The 5,040-nt window shown below is 40.0% G+C and overlaps 1 long non-coding RNA gene across 1 annotated transcript; it reads right to left on the reverse strand.

Moving 5' to 3' along the window:
- Positions 1 to 881: 881 nt before the first annotated feature.
- On the reverse strand, positions 882 to 3,380 carry LOC110923196. Its single transcript, XR_002583826.2, has 3 exons — positions 3,139 to 3,380; positions 2,387 to 2,474; positions 882 to 963 (listed from the first exon to the last, which is right to left on the reverse strand). It is a non-coding gene; the product is annotated as an uncharacterized LOC110923196 (long non-coding RNA).
- Between the last annotated feature and the right edge of the window lie 1,660 nt (positions 3,381 to 5,040).

The following is a 5,040-nucleotide window of genomic DNA, read 5'->3' on the forward strand; positions in this document are numbered from 1 at the left end:
TTGGTAGGATTTTCTGCATGTGCTGAAACGAAAGGACGTTTGCACTGCCCAAGGTCATAAATGCACTGTAGCAGGAGTGTAAACGTCTCCTTTGTCAGGCGCGTGAGAGGCCACGCGCGCGTGGTAACCGTCAGCGGAACTGTCGCTAGACACGTGTCGCCGCGTAACTCGTGCTTTTTGATCGTGATGATTCAGTTACCCCTCCGCATTTATTGCGATGAGTATATAAGGGGAAACCGTTCGTGGTTTCCCCTCACTTGTTCAAAATTTCAAAAATTTTCCCGGTGAGAGAAAGAAAGTTCCTTCGTCTTCTTCGATCAATTGTCTGAATTTTCCGGTGAGGTTTCCAAGTTCTTTGAGAACTCGTTTTTTATTCTCTGTTTTAAACAGTACTAGGGCTGAACCATATAATCCTCACAATGTGGAGGGTGAAAACCCTGAACATTCGTCACCGACGGCGGCGGAGGAAGATGATGATGATGGTGGTGCACCCAGCGGTGGTCTACCAGTTCTAAAGTGGTCGAAGGGTCAGTTTGAGACCATGATGACCAGTATTCAAATGCCCAGAGAGTTTGAGGTTACATACCCACAAGAGGGTGACACCGGTGCCGATGCTCCGGCGGGATTCATCACCCTGTGGGCTGACTTCTTCTATGATGGCAACCTCCGACTGCCATTGACGGTGTTTGTTGCCGAGGTGTTGGAGTACTATCATATTCTGTAACACCCTTATTGTTATTTAAAGGTTTTCGTATAATTTACGAAAACAAACGAGTAATTATGATTTCAAGTACATTGAAAATACGGGTTCATTAAACTTTATTTACAGAATTAAAAACTATACAACATATTATGGGTGAGTTCGTCATTTTACATAACAACGATAAAAAGTGCGGAAGCTTATATCTTGATCGCGTTCGGTTCTTCGTTGTGCTTGATCGTCCTCCGGTGCTAAAATTATACCTGAAGCTCATAAAACATGAGTTGGATTAGTCATACGTAACTTAAAACGTATTTAAACGAGTCTGGGTAGCGAAACTGATTAAAATAAAAAATTTTTCGCCAAAACAGGGTTTTTCGCGCCACGCGAAGGAACCCAGTTGCTCCCTCGCGCCACGCGAGGGAGACCGTTTTCCAGCAGGTCTGCAGCTCAGTTCAGCTATGCCAGTTTTTACGGAAACGGCCATAACTTCTTCGTTATTGATCCGTTTTACCCGATTCTTTTTCCTACGCGTCCGTAATTTAATCCTCCATCTTATGGAGTTGAAACCCAACATCCAAAAAAATAAATTTTTAGACTTTTAAGCCTTCGACTCATCACCTTTTTACCGAATTTTAACCCGTTTATGCATTTTATCAAACAAACATGACTGTTTGATCCCGATTTCACATGAACCTTATAATTTCAATGTTGTCTAACATATTAGGTTCAATTCACAAGTTTATGTATAATCTTAAACTCGTTTATACTTAAATGATTATTTTGACCCGTTAAGGGTATTTAAGCACTTTTCCGCATACATCATACTCGTTTATTTCTAGCATCTTATTTCCACAATATTTATCAAGTAATCTTCCACCACAACTATATGTGTGGTGAATTTAATGTAATGTTCTATGTAATCCGAGTTTTATTTCATCGGATTGTTATTCTATGGTAAGACCCATATAGAGTCGTTTAACCAAAGTCCTACACCTTTCTCCTTCTTGTACCTATTGTAAGCATTTAATTAACTATAAAACTCATTTCCAAACTACCATTAAAGGCCATTTATTCAATTTAGCTTACAAGGGTGTAATGGTCCATTTTACCTTTCATTTATGATGAAGGACCTTCACTACTTATTTGCCCAAATTCGTACGTTAGCTATAATCGTATTTATACGTACCTGGCTCGGGACAACAAATAGACCCGGTTTTGTACCTTGCTTTAATTGTCACTCAATCTATGGCGACGCATTTATCCGATTCGCCAATTGATCCTGTTAACATAAGACTTGACCACCGCATTAGTCGGTATTGTCAAATGGTGTTATCACCACCATTTGACCCATTTGGACTATATATCCAATATTTAAATCAAAAACATGGTTTTTGATGTCCAATTCATACATCCATCCCATCCCGGATTATATTACCAAATCCTTTATCTCTTAAACTCTTTTCTTACTAATTCAACCCAATTCGGCTTACGCCATGGGCATACTTTTAACCTTAATTACATTAGTCGACTCTTGACCAATTTCCATTTTCACCATTTTTCCTCATCATTAGATTACACCACAAAGTAATCTTAACAAAAATCCATATTTCAATATTATTGTTATCGCAATTATTTCGTATAGAATAAACGAGTAATCTACATAAGTGCGAAAATTACACTTACCTCTCATCCGGTTTACGCCTTTCTTCACGCGCTTGATTCGTTTAACCGCTTCTTTCTCAAGCCTCCACCTAGCTCGTTAAGCGTCAAACTATTGTCAACATTTACAAGGTGGTTAGACTAGTCATTTAAAAATCACGACCATTCCACCTTACTTATTCTCTATGTCAAAGCTACTATTCGACCTCAAGATTAGTTAACTTAGTTTATTAAAGCTAACTAGTTTCAATCACATGATTTACAACATTGAGTTCAAATCAACATGATGATTATAACTCTTCTTGTTTCATATTTCGTTTAACTAGCCATATTATTCAAATACGCGTTTCGTTCTAAATTTCAATATTTAGCTTTCTCTTAGGCGTTTTATCAAACACCTTGCGGGCATAATTTCTCACAATTTATATCAAGCTCAATACTTGTCATTTAGCCATGGTTAACATCAACTAAGCATGTTTACATCAATTTTCACATTAACAAAATCTGAATTTACTCTCTAGAACTCAAATTACACTAGAACAACAATTAAAATTCTAGTGTTTAACATGTTCCTACAACACCCACTTATCACCTTCAATGGTGATTGTGAATTCATAAGGAATAAGCATGATTTCAACATGTGATTGACTAGGGTTTTACTCCTAGACATTATATCATTCCTATTTCATCAAAATAACAAACATGCAACCATAAATTTCAAATTCTCTAGGTTTGCTCAGAATTTCAACTAGAGATTTCTCAAGAAATTTACATACCTCGTAACTCCTTTTTCAATGGAGATCACTAATTCGTATTCGGATTTTGATTTGGACTTGATTTGCCCCTTCAATTGCTTGATTTTTGCTAGTTAGGGTTTGAGCCATGGAGTTCTCTGGCTCCTTTGTAATTTACGACCAGAACACACACTTAAAGTGTGTGTTTTGGTGTTTGAATGTTTTATTTAATACAAACTTGTTTCAAGTTTGTCACCCTTGGTCCCTATACTTTACCAAGTTATTTAAAGGGTATTTTAACCATATTTATTCTATTATGTCAAGACACTAACTAACCAGGTTAATATTCCTAGTTACTTGGTGGGTCCCGAGAGTTATATCCCGTTTTATTTTAAGTCTCGTTAACTCGGGCTCTTTTAAATTCAATCCCTTAAAACTTTGATTCACTTGTATTTAATATTAGGATTTCTTATTTAAATCCAAATATTTACCTAGTTATTTTAGCTACTAACGATACTTTACCCGTCTTTTAGTATTAACGGAGTTTGATTACCAAACCCGTTTTCGGGGTGTTACATATTCATATCTCCCAACTGAGTCCGTTCGGGATGTTTCGGATCAGAAATTTCGAGTACACTTTTCGTGCTCTTGGTTTGGAGATTTCCGTTGAAAATTTCCGGCTGTTCTACCAGCTGACGGTGAACACCGGGTTCTTTTCCTTCAATCAACGGTATGGGAACACCAAGCTGATGACCCCTCCCAAGGGTATCATGAAGTGGAAGAAGAAGTTTTTCTACGTTAAAGTTGTTGCGGTCCATGCTAACATGACCTTGCGGAATGTGAATGAGGGCATTCCTGCGGAGGATATTGCCCTTCCTACCGCAAAGACGGTGGATTGGTTTCCCAGGCTGAGACCTATTGAACTCAAAAAACTAGACAACAATGAGCTGTGGGTGTTGCGGATGATGTTGACCAGGCCTGATAGGAGGGCAGGGCCCGTTGTGCGGGAAAAGAGTGGTGGTAAGCACCTTCTGTTTTGTGCGGTTTTTCTTATTCCCTTGTATGTTACTGAATTACAAATGTATTATCAGAGGATGTTGCCCTATGGAGGATGTTTGATCCGGACTTCAAGGGCAAAGTTGAGTTACTTCCGTGTGCGGAAGGTGAAGGTTTTAATCTGGACATTGTTGGCAACTTTCGCGTTCCTACGCGTGATGTGCTGAATGCACTCCTGCCGCAAGGCAAAGGTATAATCCATAACCTTCGTAACTGCTTTGTAAAGAAGTTTACCCTTGTGATTTGATTGCTTGATTGTTTAAACGCAGGTAATCTTGGGGGTTTGGGAAAGTTTGAAGCGAAGACCGTCCCCAAGAAGCATGCGGAGAAGAAGCATGCAAAAAAACTTGTGCGGGGTCGCCAGAAGAAAAAACCTGAGGCTACTGCCGTGCCTTCTTTGGTGTCGCATGCGGCAGGTATCTCTCGTTCTTGTTACCGCAGATATACCGATTACGTGGTAGTATCTGACACCCTTGAGGGTTTGGGTGTTCCAGGTGGTGGTGCGGCTGCAGGTGGGACCTCTGCGGGTTCCACGCCTGTTGATGAGAGGAAGAGAAAACCAGAGAAGGCTGTTGATGCTGGTGAGAAAAAGCGTTCGCGGATACAGACCAAGCGGACAACTGCTGTTTCTCAAGCAAAGCCTGCGGTTGCGGCTGGTAAGTGACTTATAACCTTTGTAAGTATTTGCCATTGTAACTTGTTTTTTGATGGCTATTGCTTTTTTGCTTACAGAACCGCAACAATGAGACTTCTCCTCTTTGTTTGATGCTCCCCTTTCTCCCCCGCATGACACGGCTGCGGATGCGGGAGTTAATAAGGAATTTACCTGCCCTTTTGTGAAGGTGGTAAGCGAGCCCTCTGCGCGGGCAGAGGATATTGTGAAGAAGA

Source organism: Helianthus annuus, chromosome 17 (genome assembly GCF_002127325.2).
Source record: "Helianthus annuus cultivar XRQ/B chromosome 17, HanXRQr2.0-SUNRISE, whole genome shotgun sequence".
Classification (NCBI taxonomy): Eukaryota; Viridiplantae; Streptophyta; class Magnoliopsida; order Asterales; family Asteraceae; genus Helianthus; species Helianthus annuus.